General features: G+C 38.0%; 1 protein-coding gene across 12 annotated transcripts in view; it reads left to right on the top strand.

Moving 5' to 3' along the window:
* The window catches only part of sdk (sidekick cell adhesion molecule), an 85,192-nt gene that overhangs the window by 29,460 nt on the left and 34,626 nt on the right, over positions 1 to 21,106 (top strand). The window lies entirely within an intron of this gene.

Genomic DNA, 21,106 nt, shown 5'->3' on the forward strand with positions numbered 1-21,106 from the left:
GGCCACGCCTCCTTACCAAGTTGCCAGCTTATGGGCGAGTTGGCCATTTGGCAATGGTTTCGGGCCAAATATGCGAAAGCCCTTCAATCAAAGCCATTCAAAGGGCTTTCTTCGTCCACCGACGACTTTGATGGAAGCAAAGTTCACAGAAATATCTAAACACAACACAAATATATTTATGCATTTTTGTGCTGGCAGTCAAGAAAACAATTTAAAGGTCTTAATATAGTTTTTATTTCATACTTCTTTCGTGAATCATTTACCCCCACCATGTTTACAGTTTCCCAAGCTGTTTTTACGCTAATCAATGGGAAATACAATGCTGCCGGAAAGAAATTCTATAGAACGGGATGATTCATAAATAAGCGAATAAGTGAGTGAGTGAGTGAGTAACTGAATGAATGGAAAGCATAGAAATAAGCACTGCAACCGTATATCTTGTTTTGCAATCTTTAGTTTATTTTATATATTTTTCTCTCGCCATTTTTATGGTCCTCCTCTGCGACCTTTGTCTCTCTGGGCCTTAATCATTCAATTAGCAGCTGTTTGTAACCATTCTTTTTTATCATCTTGCACATTATTCATAGTAAACCATCTGCTTTCGTTAACGATAATTGAATGAAACTAAGACGTTAGAAAGTGAACAAGAATCAGAAAGCAGTCAATTTGATCATCCGTTTTGGATTGCTTTTATACTTTGTATACAATATAAATTTCCCTTGTCAAGCCTTTTATATATATTTAGTAATTTAGCTGATCTCATCTGCAGACGAGTCTGCATCCAAGCGAAAGGGATAATTTCCGTACTAGCGGTTCTTTTTCCCCAGTTTAATTAGATAACATGTCTCGCAACATGTACTTTCCCTTCTTAAAACCAAATTCTCATCCCCCTTTCGCCATTTTTAGCCTTCTCAATCTCTGTGACCCCAGACGTTTCATTTTGTGCGTTAATTAAAATTAAGAAAGAAATAATAAAAAATAGAATAAACTGGAAAATGCAGCTGGGAGCGCCTTATCGTTGGGGCTACAAAAAGGGAAATGGTAAAAGACCCCTCAACTATATATGTATATATGGGTGTATATAATCTGGAGAGGGGCCAAAAGAGGGATAAATGGAAATAAAACTTCTTATTCTTGGCTGCTGTCTGACAGGCGATAACAACACAAGTTGACTGCACTTTTTTTCCTTTCTTTATTTTTTTTTTTTTCGGAGTGTCTGTGTTTTGGATGGGGCGGAAAGAAATGGGAGTTTTTGACTGCACTTATTTAGAAATTATGCGCAACTTAGCCTTGTGTGTTTGTGCGTCCTTCTTGCATTCGGTCTCCACTTGAAGTGGAGCATTTCCATCCTTGTTCCTTCGGCTGCTCTGTTTCTTGTTGTCAACAACTTGATCCCCGGCGAAAGTTTTGGAGCCACCACGTTCCAGACCAAACAATAACTTATAGCACGGAAAATATTTTTGATACCTTACACAATTGTATGCATACAATTTCCCTTTTATATATAAATATATATATATATATATTTTGATATAGGTTTTTATGAGTTCATTTTAATTCATATGAATGAACATTATTGGTTTGAGTAAACTATACTTATTTCAATGAACTCTATTCATCTTATTCAGTTTTTTGTTCATTTTTATTAATAGTAGTAGTTTGGTTTTTTTATAATTTATTTTTGTTTACCAATTTTTTTTTTTGTTTTTCGTTTTATTTTGTTTATTTTTTTATATTTTCATTTATTTTTTTTCGGTGTTTTGCTCCATTTGAAGCATTGGTTCTCCACTGTTCTACAAGAAGTAGCATCATCAGACGAAGACAAGTAAATCCTTCTACAAGAAGTCGCAAAGACTTCAGTTTTGGTTTCTGCTGCGGGGCCAACATGAAACTCTACCAGCTAAGTGGATGCAAGAGGGGTTTTATAGGGGTGAATATGGGGGAGTACTACTGGAATACTACCCAATAGAGGGGGCTAATACAGAAAGTGAGCCTTGACTGCCTTGCTGGGACTGATTGAATTGCCTGATTGCTCTGATTGCCGCCGCCAGACGTCATCAACATCATCAATTCAGCAGACAGAGAAAGTTGTAAAGGGGTGATGGAGAAAAGGAGAAAAGGGGGGTGGAGAAAGGGAAAGAGCAGCGCAAGTTGGAACTCAACTAAGTGGTTAAGTAGCTTAAACAATTTCGAAAAGAGTGATGATAACGTGAGGGCAGTAAAAGTATTAATTAATATAAACCATAAAATGATATCATGAAAAATATACGACTGAAGTTACGAAATAAATCCTTTTTCACAAAGCGGGAAAATTCATGAATAAAATTGTATTGCATCATCGTTATTGGAATTTAAGAAGCTTAAAATTGATAAAAATAAAGATGATTGTAAATATAAATGTGCAGCTTACAGATAATTATCTTATCGGCACTTTGCATAGTCTTATCTGCATACACCACAAACAGTATCCATTTACAGCCCCATGAATCATATGGGTACCACTACCAGCTCTATCGAAGGGGGCCTGAAATCTCCGCCTTCTTTACAAGTTAATCTCCGAACAGTTCCCTATAAAGACTTGTGTCCCACTTTTAATGTTGGTTTACTTTCGGTTTACTTTTGTTATCTGCAGAGCGCCGCGATAAATGTGAAATGTAAACAATACTCACTCCCCGATTACGTTTGATTTTTAAGTGCGTGGCTCGGAGATTTCGATGGCAAGCCAACTTTAATGAAATAAAAACGATAACGTTGCGACCAGACATTTCAATGATATTTCAATTGGTTTCATTTCAATTTCTGTCGACGGAGTCATCGATGAATTAGTTATTGGGAATTAATTATGTGTTCTTTGGAATTGTCTGAGTGATGTATTAATGTGTAATCTTATTTTCGGAAAAGGATTGGGCAAGGCTTGGCAACAAAATGGGGCTATTGTTGACAAAACGGGTACCTTTTCCTTCCGCGACATTGTCCGCTTTATGAAACTGAAAATATGAAAAGGAGCTAAAATTTTGAGTCTCTTTGAAAAGAAAGATTTTAATGTAAATATTTATAAAATTAAACTGCAAACCCAATGAGGTATCCCACTTCAAAATCGGGATTAAATTACTCAAGTTATGGAATATAGAAGTGCAGTTTTGGGTCACGATTCTAAAACCCATTTTTTTTACGAAAAAAACTGACATGAAAATGGGCTAAAATTGGGACTCTCTTTTTAAAGAAAGACTAAAATGTCGGATATTAAATAATCTCATCACAAACTCATAGAGATATCAACCTTCAAAATCGGAATACAATAACTAAAGTTATGGAGTCTAGAAGTTCAGTTTTGGGTTCCCGTTCTGAAAATCATTGGTATTACGGAAAAATCTAACATGAAAATTTTCTAAAATTTTGACCCTTTTAAAAAAGATATATTATAATGCAAAGTATTAGAGAATCCCACCACAAACTCATAAAGATATCAACCTTCAAAATCAGAATACAATAACTGAAGTTATGGAGTCTAGAAGTGCAGTTTTGGGTCCACATTTTGAAAACCATTAGAAATAAGGAAAAATCTAACATGAAAATGGGTTAAAATTTTGACCCTCCTGTAATAGATAAAATTAAATGTAGAGCATTAGAGAATTCAACTACGAATTCATAGAGGTATCCCACGTCTAAATCGGGTTCCAATAACTCAAGTTATGGAATTTAGAAGTGCAGTTTTGGGTCACCTTTCTGAACACCATTGGAAATTGGGAAAAATTGAACATGAACATGGGTCAAAATTTTGACCCTCTATAAAAAGGAATATTTTAATGTAGATTGTTTGGAAATTTAAATACAAACTCATAGAGGTATCTCACTTCAAAATCGGAGTTCAAAAACTCAAGTTATGGAATCTTGAAGTGCAGTTTTGGGTCACCTTTCTGAGTACCATTGGAAATTAAGAAAAATCGAACATGAACATGGGTCAAAATTTGGACCCTCTTTGAAAAGGAATATTTTAATGTAGATTATTGGGAAATTTAAATACAAACTCATCGAGATATCAACCTTTAAAATCGGAATACAATAACTCAAGTTATGGAATCTTGAAGTGCAGTTTTGGGTCACCTTTCTGAATACCATTGGAAATTGGGAAAAATCGAACATAAACATGGGTCAAAATTTGAACCCTCTTTGAAAAGGAATATTTTAATGTAGATTGTTTGGAAATTTAAATACAAACTCATAGAGGTATCCCACTTCAAAATCGTAGTCCAATAACTCAAGTTATGGAATCTTGAAGTGCAGTTTTGGGTCACCTTTCTGAATACCATTGGAAATTGGGAAAAATCGAACATAAACATGGGTCAAAATTTGAACCCTCTTTGAAAAGGAATATTTTAATGTAGATTGTTGGGAAATTTAAATACAAACTCATAGAGGTATCCCACTTCAAAATCGCAGTCCAATAACTCAAGTTATGGAATCTTGAAGTGCAGTTTTGGGTCACCTTTCTGAATACCATTGGAAATTGGGAAAAATCGAGCATGAACATGGGTCAAAATTTGAACCCTCTTTGAAAAGGAATATTTTAATGTAGATTGTTTGGAAATTTAAATACAAACTCATAGAGGTATCCCACTTCAAAATCGCAGTCCAATAACTCAAGTTATGGAATCTTGAAGTGCAGTTTTGGGTCACCTTTCTGAGTACCATTGGAAATTGGGAAAAATCGAACATGAACATGGGTCAAAATTTGGACCCTCTTTGAAAAGGAATATTTTAATGTAGATTGTTGGGAAATTTAAATACAAACTCATAGAGATATCAACCTTTAAAATCGGAATACAATAACTCAAGTTATGGAGTATAGAAGTTCAGTTTTGGGTTCCCATTCTGAAAACCATTGGTATTACGGAAAAACCGAACATGAAAATGGGCTAAAATTTTGACCCCCTTAAAAAAGATAAATTGAAGTGCAAATTATTAGACTCTTCGACCACAAACTCATAGAGGTATCCCACTTCAAAATCGGGATCCAATTACTCTAGTTATGGAATTTGGAAGTGCAGTTTTGGGTCACCATTCTGAAAGCCAATGCGAATTCGAAAAAATCTGACATGAAATCGGGCAAAAATGTTGACCCTCTTTTAAAAGAAAGATTTAAAAGAAGAGATATCCCACTTCAAAATCGGGATCCAACTACCTAAGTTATGGAATCTATCAGTGTAGTTTTGGAGGCGACTGGGGGAACATATTGGATCTTAGTGCGCACCTAAACCCTCTTTAAAGAGTTGAGTAACATTTTGGCGCTCTATCTATTACGCCTCGGCCTTTGCGTTAAGACCCTAAGTTTTTCTTGTTTTCTTTATATGTCTTGAGATTTTGTTTATATACTACATGACATTTGATATATTTTTCTAAAAATAATTGTTTTTTGCAGTCACTTTTTGAAAATCAACCGATAGGTCACCAAGCTCTTAGAACATCTGTCGTTTAACTTCTGTTTTAAACACTCCCTTTAAATGCCACTGAAGTGGAACCAACCAACCCCTTAGCCACCCCAACATTTGGCTTCCTGTTTTTTTTTTAACTAGTACCAGGTACCCTCAACCCCCACCAATTAATTTCCATCTTCTTCTTTTTTCTTCCTCTTGCAAAAGCCGCTCAACTGAAATATGAAAATTTAAATTAACAAATAAACGAAATTGAGTTAACTTCCGTTGCAGCTTTTCGCTTTCTTTAGGGTGTGGTTGTTATTTTGTTGTTTGTGTTGTGTTGTTTTGTTTTTGACGCTGCATGTTGTTGAAGTTGTTGTAGCTGTTGTAGCTGTTGCAATTCTAGAGCTACACCACCAACAACAAGAGCTGCAATTTGGGTTAAAATGATTGGCGAGCGGGTTAACAAAGCAAAAGCAAAAGCTAAAGCCAAAGCATAGCAAAAGCAAAAGCAAAAGAGGCCTGAAAGGAAAGAGTCAATGGCGCAGCAACAAAAGAAGCGAAATAAAAGAGCAAAACAAAAAGGCCAAATTGAACAAAATGCAGTTCACTGCCTTCACTGCACTCCCTTCACCTCTTCACCTTTTCGACCACATGTGTAAATGTATTTGTGGAGAGTGTGCTTGTGTGTGTGTGTGTGTTGCAGCCACATTTCATTTTTTTTTCTTGTGTTCATGCTATCGACACTTGGCGATTTGTTGCAGCGTCCACTCTTGGCTTTCTGATTGCCTTTGTGTGGACCAGTGTGTTCTACTTTTCCGCCCAGAGAGCCAGCGATACCCTATAAAGTCAGAGTTAGTGGTATGATAGACCCTGTTTTTGGAATGGAAAATGTGCCTTTTAAGCCAAATAACGCACAAGCTACTTCTGTCTTTGAAGACAATTAGAATGGTACCTTTTCCTGATCAAAAATTGAATTCATAAAAAAAACAATGATAAGAAATTAAAAAAAAAAACCAGAATCAGAAGAAATATACTAGGTTATGATCTGTTTTATCACTAAACATAACACACTTTAGGATAGAAGTCAATTTAGTAATACTTACATATTTAAAACATTTTAAGTTTCTATATTTTGATACCTTACATTTATTAAAACCAGAAAAATTATAAAGAAATTCACTATTAAATCATATATTATATCATATAGTAAAAGACCTATTGGTACTTTAAATATTATTCCATTCTATACACATATCTAGTTAGTTTCATAAGTTGCCTGAATTAAAAGTGATAAAGCTAAATCTTTAAGTCTTAATTTTTCGTTGCATTCTAGAAGAGATAATCTCCTTTCAGGAAAGATCCTGAGTGATTTGTGGCCCTTCATCTATGCAGACACCTAAAGTGGCCTTTAAAACTAACAAAGTTTGGGCAATACCCCAGGAAGTTTCGTTGATTGATTGATTGATGTATTGCATAAGTTTCCAGGTCCTCTTGCAGTCCATCTTGTTTTTGTTATTTTTGTTATTATCATTTTTTTTTGTTTTTTTTGGTGCAAGCCACTTGGCTGTTTTCTTTTTCTTAGCCATTTCTGTCTCTGTTGTTAACTGCAGCACATGTCGAAACTGACCCAAAGACAAGGGGGTTTTTTTCGGAAAGAAGGCAAATCGGGGAGGGAACTTCTCAGGCAGCCAAAAGCAGCATGCAAAAAGGCGGAAATAAGCCACTCGAAGTGACCTCAAAAGCAGAGCCGGCTGCGAGGGGGGTCTGCAAAAAAAAAAGAAAAAAAAAGAAAAAGAAGGGGAGTCGAACATGTGAGTAATCGTGCGCGCCACTTGCCACTGCCGCCACACTGGGTACCAAAAGACTCCAGCCGCTTTGGCTTTAATCCAGTGTTGGGTAAGGTGATAATTTGTTGTACCCAAATAAAAATTATAAGTACCTTTGCAAGGTAAAAGGTTCACATGTTGAAGTATTTAGGTACAGGTATTTGGGTAACAAAAAGACTCCAGCCGCTTTGGCTTTAATCCAGTGTTGGGCAATGTGATAATTTGTTGTACCCAAATAAAAATAAAAAGTACCTTTGCAAGATGAAAGGTACACAACTTTTGAAGTATTTAGGTACAGGAACTAGTTATCTGTACATTTTTTATATAATCTTGATATCTTACTAAGGATGAATAAAAACTAATTCAAACTACCTAGGCAAGGCAAAAGTACACAGATTGCTTAGCACCTAGGTACAGGTACTTGTTTTCTGTGCATTTTCTATAAAAGTTTGATATATTAATAATAATAAATCAAAATTAGTTTTAAATTTCAAAGGTACGTTATTTTGTTAAACGAAATGTACCCTAGGTACTTGAATAGGAATCCTGAACATTTACTTTAACTCGACGTTCGTCTGAAGGGGGTTTTTCCCTGGCTCTGCCCCCTTGCATTTTTCACCACTCACCTGTATTCCAGCCCCCTGTTGGCACACCTGAGCTAAGCTGCTGCAGTTTCGGTTCCTGCAGCTGAAAGACTCCAGCTGGTCTCTTTCCTTTTGAGTTTCCTCCGATTCATTCTGCTTTATGGAAAATATATATATATACTCGTATATATAAATATACACTCGTGAAATGCCTGAAATATTTCACCAGCAGCACAGCAATGGCTGTGTGGCTCCAACAAAAGGTTAATACTTTGACGGCTGAAAAACCTGATTTACTTGTTCTCCATGTTTGGCTCTTGCCGCCACTCGCTTCTCCTTTGGCTTCTCATTCTTTTGAGGCGTTTTTCTACTGCCGTTGACTGACCTGCAGCCTGAATTTTCCAGCGGTTATTTAAGGTTGCGCATTAACCAGCTCTAACTCTAACTCCAACTCCATTTTCTTTTTTCCCCCCTTTTTGGCCATTTTAAACCAGCGAACGTGTTGCACACATGGCTTCGAAATCAAATGACGCCCAATTGCATTTTATTTGTATCTATCGATGCACACACATAAAAATGGGATAAATATTTAAATTTATTAAGATTTTTACAGAAAAACATAGATCACTTAATAATTATAATAATAATAGAACATGTTGATCTTCTAGTTTATTTGATTACCAAATTGAACCCCTAACCATATGCATTTCTAATGGCTATCAATCAAACCAAATGCATATTTTCTTTCTGTGTGCTTTTCCTGGGTTGGGTATATTTGTGTTTGTGGAGTCTGGTGCTGCAATTGTGGCCCCATCTCCCCCGATTACTCCCCATCCAATTGTATAACCCCGTTCCGTACCAAAATAGTGGAATAAACAAAAACATTTTTAGACGATTTCATCATCATCATCAGAAGCAGGCTGCAAGTATGGAGAAGAAGAGGCAAAAGTTGAAGGAGATGAAGGGAAATAAAAGAAGATGCCGCCACAGCTTGAACAGAACTAACGGATGCAACACCTCCCCGTAAGCCTCGTAAGCCCCATCGACCCCAACACTCCCTCCCTGAAAACCCCATAGAGCTCTAACACCCCCGACAACTTGGCTTGTCTTGCGTTTTCAATAATGAAAATAGCAAAATTGTTTATAAATCCAGAGCAATTGCAATTTGGTTTGATGGCGATTGAAGGGGAAAAAGGGTATAAGGAGCGGGGGGCTCTTGCAAACGATGCGTTTTGTAAATTGGGTTAATGCGCGAGCATAACGATTTCAAATCCATTGGGTGTGCTTGCGAAAACTTTGGAAAATTTTTGCACAGCTAAGTGATTGAAAAAAAAGCATTTAAATGGGAACGATAATGGTGAATCGGTTGGAACGGCGGTTGTGAAACGGTAATGGTTAAGTGTCACCAGAAAAATGTCGAGAATTTGATATTTTTAACCAACCGGTTATGAAACGGTTAAATGGTATGTTTTGAAATGTGCCAAATTTTAAATCAAACCCAATTTAACTGGGGAGGGTTAGGGTGAATCTGTTGAAAAATAGTTGTGAAACGGTAATAGTTAAGTGTCACCTGAAAAACTGCAAGGACTTGGTATTTTCAACCAATCGGCTATGAAACGGTTAAAAATGCTTGCCAAAATCTAAATCAAACCTAATTGCCCCAGGCAAATTGCTTAAATCAATATTTGCCAAACAATTTGGCAAACTAGACTTGCCTTCGTCCTTATTTTTGATGAGCAAAAAAGATTGGAGGATGATGTTAATGGGGGCAGGGTGCAGGAGAATGCTTTGGGGTTTTTCTTCATTTTTTTTTTGTATAAAAATAAATTGCTTTGCTCAATTAGCGGTTTTCCCCCGTCCATCTATCCGCCCTCTTGACCATTATTGCATTTCTCAATTGCCTCGAGGAGAGACTCTTCAAGCTAAATTCTTTTCAATTTGGGGCCAACCATTTTCTGAGGGGGGGACGAATGGCAACCCTGCTTCAGATTGATGGAGATGGGCTATATAGATGTATGTACATCGTTCCCTCTCGCTCACTTCAATCTGTTTGATTAGCCAGGTGACCCCGACCACGGCACCAAACCCCCCCTCCCTATCAGCCCCCCTTAATTTTGGCTTCCGTCTTGGCTGTGAAATCTGAGTCGAACGAGAGCGTCTCAAATTGTATGAGAGTTAATCGAGCTCTAAATTGTCAGTCAGCCAGCAGCTGTCGGCTTCGCCCCACCCCCTGGCCATCTTCCATATATCCCACCCATATATTACTTGGATGCCCTGCCCCAGTGAGTGTTACGCTTGAGCGGTGGCAACAAAACCTAATTATAATAATCAGGCAACGGGAGAAGAACTTACATATGGAAGGGCACGATGGAATAATAAGGAGGATGGGTTTATATTTCATGCGAGTATGCATTACCGCACTCACGCTATAAGATTTTTTTTAGCGATGGAATAATAGTGTTGTTTACTAGGTAAATTTTTATTTTAGAGATTTTAAGGTTCCTAATGAAGTAAATAAGAAAGCCATATGTTTAATCATAAAATAATCCACCTAAATATATAAAACTCTATAACTTTGAGAATCAATGCAGAATCCGAACTAAATCTACACTGACCAAATTTTTATGTAAAATTCTAACTATAGTTACAAGTTTTGGCTTATAACTAATTTGGATACAAGTGTACCCATAAATTACTTTCAAATACTTAAAAATCTTTTTTAAACCCCCCCTACCTATGAGATACTCCCAACTATCGTACCTGGGTATTATCTCACGCTACCATCGCCAATCTTTTGGTGCTCTGGATGCTCTGGCATTGTTTCAATGTCGGGCTATCTCCCTTCTCCGCGGAAGTTTCTCCACTTTGGGCGAGTGCGTGTTTGAAGTGCCAGACACTCTCAAGTGCCGAAAGGGTATGTACCAGTGGCAGAGGCAGGGGCGTAGAGGGGGGACCTGCACGCTTCTCAGTCACGGATGAGGAGCTCCTCCTGCTCCACTTCTCCTGTTGCAGCTGTCTCTGACACTGCAAGGAAATGCGCTAATTATGTTGTTCTTGCCACTGTTTTGTTGCTCGGGCGGGGTCTTTTAGCCGCCACTCTAAGCCCCCCTTTTTGCCCCCTTTTTGCCCCCTTTTTGCCCCCTTTTTGCGACCTTGATTGCAACAGCGGAAGAAGCGTAGAAGAAGCAGAAGGTGTACGGCAGAACAATGAGCAAAGTTTTGAGGTTATGAAAATGTCAACAGGAAGCGAAGAAGTGCAACAAAATGAGAAACGAAAATTCCCCTGATTATTATTACCACAGAGCCACAAAGTTTAAAATGAGATTGTATATGCAAGGAATTAAACAAAATGTATTTTCATAATTTTCAATCTCCTTGTTTTTGTTTTTCTCCTAAAAAACAGAAAAATCAAGGTCTTACCTTTGATGTACATATGCGAGCAATTTACGATAAATCAATTTGATTAATAGCCAATAAACCTCCCAGCGCCCAAAAAATCTAAACAAAAAATCAAGCCATTCCCAGCCCAGCAACTGGTAAATCTCCTGAAAATTTGTTCATTTCTTTTATTGAGCTTTCATTAGTTTTCAATTTGTCTCTCGCCAAAAGTCGCAACTAATTTGACTTTTCTTGTCTGCTGGCTACGCCAAAAAATCCCTGACAGTAAAAGGTCCAGAAAACCAAAGAAATAATAAAATAAAAACACAGTAGCAGACAACAAGCGGCAATAAAGTAAAAAATTATTTATATGTAACATATAATTCCGAGAAGCTACCAACCCAAACTGAACTACTTAAAGTACAAATACGGCAAGACAAGACGCAGAGGGTCTTCCCCCCCCTTTCCACCACCATGTTGCCAAGTTCTCGTGTCCAAGTCCAAGTAACTCCCAATCCCAATCCCAATCCCAATCCCAATAAGATGGCGAAGGTTGCTCCATGTGTTGCCAGCCAAGAAACACTGACAGCTTTTTGAGAGGTTGTCTGGGCGAAGAAAGGAAGGGGAACTTACATAAATAAAGGGACAAGTGCGGAGAACAAGGAAGGAAAACACTGGCGAACAACAGTGAACAGACAATGACAATTGCTGGAAAAATCATATTAAAATAAAAGCGCAATAAACAACACACGACGTACGACGAACAACAAAACAACACAACACCATGTCGAGGGAAAAACTGGAGAAGCTTCCTTCCTTCCAAAACCCACCCATCCACCCACTCCTTCACCTTTCCGTGCCAAATCCTGAACGAACCCACCGTTGGGTTTATTAAGTCGCATCAAAACACTCATAAATTACTTGAGATTCCCCTGGATGAGTCTGAATAACTGCAGGCATTAATATGACCGCAGTGAATGGGAATTCATTCGGGCATATCATGTTAATAAGGTTATTAAAAAGAAGCTTTGAAAATGGTTAAGTTTAAATGTATTAATCGGAATTATGATATATATAATGTATTAAATATTATTTTGTAGAGCTAGAGCTGTGGTAAATAGATCTGTAAAAGCTTTTCGCTCGTTATAAACATTATAAAGCCTCATTATAATGGATTTTATTCAGTTAGTAAAGACCCGCCTCTTCAGTGCTACCTCAAATTAGTGAAATCTACCGAAAAAAATGAACTGAATGAGCTTCCTAGCGCAATTTGAAGATACGATCCATATACAGAGTGTGTCCTTCATGCTCAAATGATTTCCGTTGTTGCCACCGTTGCTGTTGCTGCTTGGCACAAATTTCGCAGCTTTTCTTTAGCGGATTTTCAGAGCTGTTCCACATATTTTCCTTTATATTCCTCGCCGGCAGTCAGGTGCATTGTTGCCACCGGTGGGTGCCACCGTGGTGGCTCATAATGAGCCCGAGAGTGAGAGTCTTGGCCGGCAAAAGTGTGGATAGGAACGGAAAGGAAGGAAAGCTATAGGGGCTACAGAAGCAACAGAAGCTGCGGCAGCCGCTGATAAAGCAGCTTGACAGCCGAGGCAGCTAAGCTGGAGGAGAATGGCCTGGTCGTGTGCTAAAGTCTACTAAAAGAAAATTGCATGCCATCCAATTTTTCGTGGTGCACATACGCTGCACTTGAACAAAACAGTTCGATTTCAATTCGATCCATCTTTTTGCTAAGTGAATTAAAGAAAGGAGGCACAGAAATCGCTAGGATTCTTAAAACTCCCTTTAAAGGTGGCCAAAAGTATGCAACAATATATTTTAAATAACAAGGGAAAAATTACGATTTGATTTCAATTCGATCCATCTTTTTGCTGAGTAAATTAAAGAAAGGAGGCACAAAAATCACTAGGGTTCTTCAAACTCCCTTTAAAGGTGCCCAAAAGTATGCAACAATATATTTTAAATACAAAATTCCGATAGATGCATCCAACAGAGGACTTGCTTTTTTCACTGCAAACTTTTAGACACCTTTTTTTTTTTATTAATATCCACTTTTTAATTATTCTTTAAATATTGTTTTGAAATTTTTTTAACACATCAATTAAATTGGTTGGTATCTGATAATATATAAGAATTGGCCAAATCTTACTATGTGCATTTTTCTTGCTCTGTACACACTGGAAAAGCGCCGGGTGAAAACTGGTTTTCCTGTGTGAATTCCCATCCAGCGATGAGAAATTGCCACGGTGGAGGCGAAGGAACTGGTTCGGTGCACATAATATAATGTGGCTAAATGTACCGGCAGCTTGGGAAAGTTCACTTTTGTTTTAATTGCATCTAACAAGTGATTATCGGTAGTATGCAAATCTTTTGGAGGAAGGGGCGGCACCGTCGTTGGATCACTCAAAGTGGAGTATATAATGTAGTGACAAAAAGAAGTATATAACTAGATCGGCTCCAAAACAGCACACGGCAAAATAATAATTACCTGGTCGAGTGCAATTAAGAAAGGAAATACAATTTGTTTCCAATTTTGGAAGGCCATTCTCTAAATATGTGGAAAATTATTTTCAGCTGGTAAGCACTTGAATGCAATTATCAGAGTAAATTAATTTTATGAACCGAACTGGTATTAATGAATATTTATGCAGATTAGAAATCTAAAAGCTCTCAATTAGTTTTACTTGATATCGCTAATGATATACAATAGGCGTATTGTGAAAAAAATCAATTAAAATTTGTGCAATGTGTTTAACAATGTGTAAATACTTTGTTGTCTATAGCTTTCCCTTCAAGTCTCTCGATTAAGCAGCAAAATCCCTAAACAAAAATAGATAAATAAGCTGGGATTACTGATTTTAAAGGGGTTTTTCATCTAATTTAAAAACCGAATAATGCCAAAATCAAAACATGTTATTATTATTAAAAAAATTTGACAATGAAATCCCAGCTACACGGGCCTGTCTAAATCCATTACGAATCGAGACAGCAAACAAACATCTTTCGTAGGTTATTTTTATCGCAGGTTTCAGTAACAGCTACAGTGTTTTTTCCCCTCTTGGTAAAAAAAAAGACGACGACAAAAACGATGGCCAATGGCCATTTGCCTCTTGGTCAGCAACAATGTCAGCGCAAAAAATATTTTTACAACTGCGCCTGAGACCCCCGGGATCCCCTTTCTTCCCAGTCCAACTTCCCAGCCCAATGGCAAACTAAATGCTTTCCAGCATCATCCGAGTCTAGGGCAAAAAATTCCAAAAAAAAGGGGGCAGAGAAAAAGTTCAAAAAAAAGAAGTAGGAAAACAACGTGAAAATCAATAAACTCTGAACTTAAGTTTTTTGAACTTTCTTGTTCGAGTTGTCGGGCAATTCATTGTCATAGTCATACATATATGTATGCCCAGCAATGGAGATATATGGGCATGCCATTTTGGCTTGGGGCATAGCCGATAGATCAGACGATTTGTGTGGTTCTATATCAGGGCTTTAAATTTAATTCACTTTTTGTTTGAAGTTTAAAATTGAGGGATTTTGGATTATAAACTAATTAAGTCAGTTTAATTTCATTGTTTTGTCTTGAACTTACATTTTATAATCAATGGAACATAAGAAAAGATTAATGTATTCTTAAATTTTCTTTGTTATGAAAATTCAAAAACCATCTATATAAATTAATTTTACTTGAGAATTAGAAGATAAATATATTTATACCTAGACATCTCTTAGATTTTTTTTATAAAGTGCAATTACTCTTCGCTTTTTATTTAATTGTATTATTTTAGCTTTCCTTTGTGTAAATTCCGTTCAGTTAATTCTGTTTCGAGTCAAGTGGAACAGTTTTTGGCAGACTTCCCGGCCTATATGTGCAGAAAGAGCTACCCATTTGTCTCCCCCAATTTTCCTGTAGAGTGCCAAGAATTTTCCCGAAATGTCATTTTAATAGTTTTGCTACCACACTCCCTTTGCGCCTCCTTGTTGTTGTTTAGTCTCTCTCAGTTTGGCCATTTGTCGAATTCGAAACTTTTGCTGGGATTCAATAAGCATCCTGCTGGCCCCCCCACAAAAATTTCACCCACCCACGCCCATGGGGATTTTCAAGTTGATCGTCTTTTGGCTGCAGGCTTCATTGATTCCGGAATGGTTTTTTCTTGTATTCGGCCGACAATAGTTCAAAGTCAGTTGAGCCGAGGAATTAGTGTTTGAATAATGTCTTAATTCCTTTGGGCACACCTCCCTCTTAACCCTAACCCAGCCCCCCTGTTTAACCCCTGTTTCGCTGGCCGCAGTTTCAAAAACCCCCCAGTACTACAGTAATACGTGCGTAAACGGAGCCGCAAAGGATTTAAGTGAAAATCACGGAATAAATTTAAGGCTGGAATGAGAGGGCAAAAAAAAAAAAAATAGAAAATAGAACAGGACAAGTGATAAGTGCAATTTCTCACGTGACACGACAGACAGACAAGGACGGCAAGACAACACTCTGTGCGAGAGCGAGAGGGAGAACGCGGATTAGGCGACGGACCAGCGACAGCAATGAAATTTATGAGACGTGTCAACGACGGCTGCTGGCCAGGAAAACTAAGGGGATGTTGGGAAAATATTGAGGAAAACGGTGCTAGAGGGGGGCAACCCGGGAAAGATAAAACTATCGCGTGAAATAGGGAACTATTTGTGGGGTGTTTGGGGTAACTCCTTTTGATAAACGACAAAAATGTCAGCTGGACAAAACAAAAAGACGGGGAAAAAAGCGGGGGAAATGAAATGAAAAGGCGATGACAGTTGTTTCTTGTTGTTTAAATACCCTTGAATTTCTAAAAAATAACAAAACCACCTTCCATTGAAGGTTATGTATAAAGCATATCAAAACACTACATTTTTCCAAGTCCTCTAGAGATTTATCTTGCAAAAGATATTAGATCTCAATAACACAAAAAAAAACCACACGCACACATCTGTAAGAATATAGATGGAAAATCATAGTCTCCCTTGAGAATACAAAACCAGAACTTTGTTTATTTTTGGGATTTTTTTTTTTATTTCTGTATAATTAATTTTTTCTTCTTCGTTTTGCAAGCGTAACTTGAAGTCTCGGTCCCAAAAGCCAGCAGTAATTCCATGTTTTCATAGTTTCAACTCTGGGAATATATGAAGAACAAAGCAATTGCCACTCTCTGTCTTGCTGTCTCTTTCACCTCTCATCTAGCCTTCTCTCTCTTGCCCACAAACAGCACGCTTTAAAGTAATTTAAGGCGTCACATGTGGTTTTAGCCGGGTGAAAAGAGAGTTTTGGGTGAGGGAGTTGGGAGTTTTCCCTACCGGCCACTTTTTTGTATAAATTATTTGGTTTTTTGACTCGGGGAAATCAGCCACAACCCCCGGGGAAAACAACACCCCGCACTTCAGTTGTGAAGTCTATAATTACTGAAAATTTTCCTCTCCCTTGAAACTATTTTTGGGGTGAACGTTTTTATTATTATTGAAAATTTGCTGCCCATTTATCTTTTGGTTCCCTTAATCCCCGGTCCCATTGTTCTTTTCTATATTTGAAGGCAACTTGAATGGCATCATTAACATGTACACGTTGTGCCGCCCATTTATAGGGGCGTTACGAGAAAGCTACCCCGAAAATATTGTAGAATTCGGAAAAGTGGAAAATAACAATAATTAAAGTAATTAAGGTTTTTCGGTTGTTTGAAAGTACTTAGAAATAATCCTTTTTCTAAGAATCCCGAGTAAAACTTAAATTCAATCATACAATATCACACACATTTCTAAGTAAAGCAAATATTTTCCGGCACAAAGTTGAGAATCTGGAAAAGCCACCAAAAGTTTCAAGAGAATGTTGGCCAAAAGTTACCACCTAGCATAATTTATTTACACTTGTAAGTTTACCATTCTGGAAACTATTTTTCCTAGCCGGGAAAATGTAGGCGATATAAGTATGTGGGTTAAAAAGTGTCAGAAAAGCGAGTGAGGAAGTCGGGGGAACAGCTAACCCAAAGAAATCAAGTCGAATTGTTTGTGCGGGTTAAAGTTTGATTGATGTGCCGTGTCCCGCGTGCAGACAACATGAAAATTAGTTGAGAGACTCTCTCGAAAGTTGAATGCAGGATGGAATGGAATGGGGTTTGGATAAATTCCCCGGGTCGTATGGTATAGTTGAAATGGAATGATTGACGGTTAGGCAAACGAGCTGGGCATTCTCGAAACGCTTTAAAAAACAGCCCAACGAAAAATGAGCAACAGCAAAAGCAACAGAAACCGAAACAAACTGCCATGTAACTTGATCTATGGGCTGTGTGAGTCATCAATGTTTCAGATTTGGATGGGATAATTTCAACGAAAGGGAAAACCTAGAAAAGAAAAATATATTCAAGTGGAAATTTGAGTAGTAACAGCTTGGATTTTCCATTAAAGAAAGGTTTTCCTTTTTTGGGAACTAGAATTATGAGTGGTTTAACAGGAAGAACATATTTTTACTTAGCAAATATTAATGTAAAATAATGTTGTCTTTCTAGTATTCAAATTCTTATTCAAGAAACTATTCTTTTTCAATATTATCCAGGGATATCAGCAGGATCTTGAGGCATTTCAAATAACTTCCCCTACAAACATTTTGGTATCTCATAGCTTCCTACTACCCATCTTCAGTTTATTCCTCATGCGAAAAGGATATCAGATTCAAGTGTGATGTGTGAGTGTGAGTGTGTTTTAGGGTCTTTTCCGTCACCAAGGAGGTGACCTGACCCCGGTGACCACCCAGAGACACGCCCACTTGAACCCGATTGCCACAGCCAACATTAGCAGCATGTGTCTGTTTTATCATTAACTTGAGTTGCCGCATGAGGAAGTTCCTTGGGTGTCCTGTGTGAGGGATTGTGTGTGTGTGTGTGTTTCTGTGCGATATGTGATGTGTGTGTTTTGCATCATTGGGCAAACAAATGCAGCAACAAAAGCCGAGGCTGCTGCTGCGGGTTTGCTTTAGTGGCTGCAATTGCTGCATGCAGCATGTGTTGCATGTTGGATGTGCTGGGAGTTGGGGCACTGACACAGTTTCCTGTCGGCCTGCAGCACTTGAGTGCGTGTTGCAAATTGAGCGCATCACTAAAAACAGGCAGCTGTCTGAGTCCGACAAAAAACCGGAGATTTGATATGTCGAGGCTACCTTTGCTTATAAATAAATATATCCCAAAAGGTTTTAGGTAATATTTTAAGTGGGCTTGTGTGGGGTGTAAAAGGAAAAACAACTTGTTTAAGCTCACAATTTATTGATTACAGTTTGATTATGCCTTTTTTCCCTGTGCACATTTAGTTTTGGCCTCTGGGGAGAGGGGGGGCACATGTGCATAAGAAGCAGAAGAAGGTTGTCCGACTGCCACAGCAGCATATCAAATGTCCAATATATGGAGAAGCCATGCAAAATGGAATTCGCGGTGGGCTGCGCATGCGCAGAAAACCACAAAAGCCAACGGGAGGAGGAGGAGGAGGAGGGCAAATCCATATAGCCAAGCTCTGACCAAAGCAAAGCAAACTCAACTCGTAGCCCGGGCTGCAAAGAGCGTGCCAGAGACAGCCACGTGGAGATTCCATGGCTGGCAATGCACCTCGTCTCGATCCCCCACTCTGTGCCCGTGGAACTCGTCAACCGACCCTCTCCCCCCCCTAAAACCCTTTTGCCATTCCCATGTCCACCCCTTACCAATGATGGCAATTTAACGCCTGCTTTGCTTGATGGCAGCAGGACAACTCGGTGTGTTCCACCTGCCAGCTAAGCACAGGGAGAAAGTTGGGGAGAACAGTGCACAGATACTAATTAATCATATATTTGATTGAAATAGATATTTAGCCAGTGGGGGTACTATCAAAAGGATATGAGTTCTTAACTGTTCTCTCCTTATGCAACATAGAAACTTTCTTAAATGAAAAAGAATTGTCGTATCTAACTCGAATCACTTTAAAAAGTGCCTAAAAGTAGGCAACAATTTATTTTACTCTTCTGAAAACTTAAAGTTCACTTTTTCACAGCATACTTTTAGGTACCTTCAATAGAGATTTAAAAACCCCACAGATTTTTATTCCCCGTTGGTTATCTCTCTTTTTTGCGAGCATTTTAAAATCGAGGTGGTTCCATTTGGCTCAGTGCCCTAGAGGAGGTTGGTCATCGTGTCAACGCCTCTGGGCGTCGGTGGCGGTGGCCTGTGGCAAAAGCGTCATTGACTCGGGCTGAAACCAAACAAGGGCTCAACAACTGGAACAACTAGGCAATGGCCAACAGTCAACAGCCAGCCAAGTGGCAGCACACACAGCAGCACCCACTTGCTAACACTGGGACAAGAGGAAACATCATCACCTAGCCAACATCATCATCATCATCATCGTCATAGTCATCACATCATCACGATAATCATCAGCATCATCACCATAGAAATCGGCATTATTCGCTCGATGGACAAACGACAAAGATCAACAAGCATGTGTGCAAGGGGTGCAAAAAGCTGCAGTTAACCAATTGATTGGCATCCTTAGCGGTTTCAAGATTGTTTTCCATGAGCTGTCAACACGACACTTTCAGTGGCATTAGAAGTACAGTTGTGCTCGAGAACAAAAGTTAAGGGTTTCGGAATGTTTTACGTGTGCAATTCAACCTTTCGACTTCCTGTTTCAGTTTATTTTTTATCCTTAAGCTGAGCAAACTGACCAATGCACAAATTGGAAAGCAAGTCAAGAACAAACATGAATCTTATAACATAATTTCAATTAATATATGTGTGTAACTATATCGAAAAACATTAACTTTCAACTAATTAGTATAGTATTGGAGCAATTTGTGGGGACTATCGCTGTGCTTGAAGTACCAAATTGTTTACGGCCCATAAAATCGGACTTCCCTTTTGATGTTTTGCCACTGGAATGTGAATGTATGCCAATTAAATTGTGTTTATTGGTAGCTGAAAACGTATGCAGTCCAGTATCTCATGCATATGTTATTCTATATCCCGAATAATTTACTCACCACCAATCGGAGGTTCAGTACCACCATGAACTCACACACTCACAAGTTGGCGAATGCCTCGATGAATGCAAATTTTGCCTCCTTTGATAATTGCTCTTGATATCATTGTTACACCATGTAGCACAGTATCTATGCATACAAATGGCCAATATTTATGAAAAATAATTTACTCAACTCTATATATGCTTCATATTCACCCGCTCCCTCTTTCTGTGTTTCCGTGTACTTCGTTATCCCAAAAAAAAAAAAAAAAAAAAAAATAGAGGAGTGTAAAATATGGCAGGTTCTGTTTGCATTGAAAACGAATTTATAATCCCACAAACCAGTGAGAACAACAAAATATTTATAATACGAGGAGAATGGAAAGTTGTAAGGTTGAAAAAACACTGCTGTCATTATTTTGGGTATCAATAATTCTCTGTGAAAGGGAAACTTATCGAATATGTCGAAGCTTTGTTATTTAATATGTTTTCCCATTCCCCTTAAAAAATAATCGAAAATGTGTTTTTTTTTTTTTTTAAATAAACAGATTCTCATTTCTGACCGAAGGGCATTGGACATTCGTTTTGTGAAGCCTTCTATTTTCCGATTCCGATTCCTTTTGTTTCATTTCCCTGGGCTTCTCGATTTCAGTTTTGGGTTCGATTTGCGTGGCCAAATTAAATAAAAATGCAAATAAAAATAGAAGTACAGGAATGGGAATGTGTTTTAATATTTTTTACGCAAAATGAAATAATATGCGAATGTTTTTATTTATTAAAGCTGCAATTTATTGTTGTCCCCAGCGCCATATTGTTGTAGTTCCACCAGCAACCTTACTTTTGTCGAATGCAAAACCAAAACAAAAAAAAAAAAAACTCCCAGAAATGGTGAAATAAA

This window comes from Drosophila suzukii, chromosome X (assembly GCF_043229965.1).
Source record: "Drosophila suzukii chromosome X, CBGP_Dsuzu_IsoJpt1.0, whole genome shotgun sequence".
Classification (NCBI taxonomy): Eukaryota; Metazoa; Arthropoda; class Insecta; order Diptera; family Drosophilidae; genus Drosophila; species Drosophila suzukii.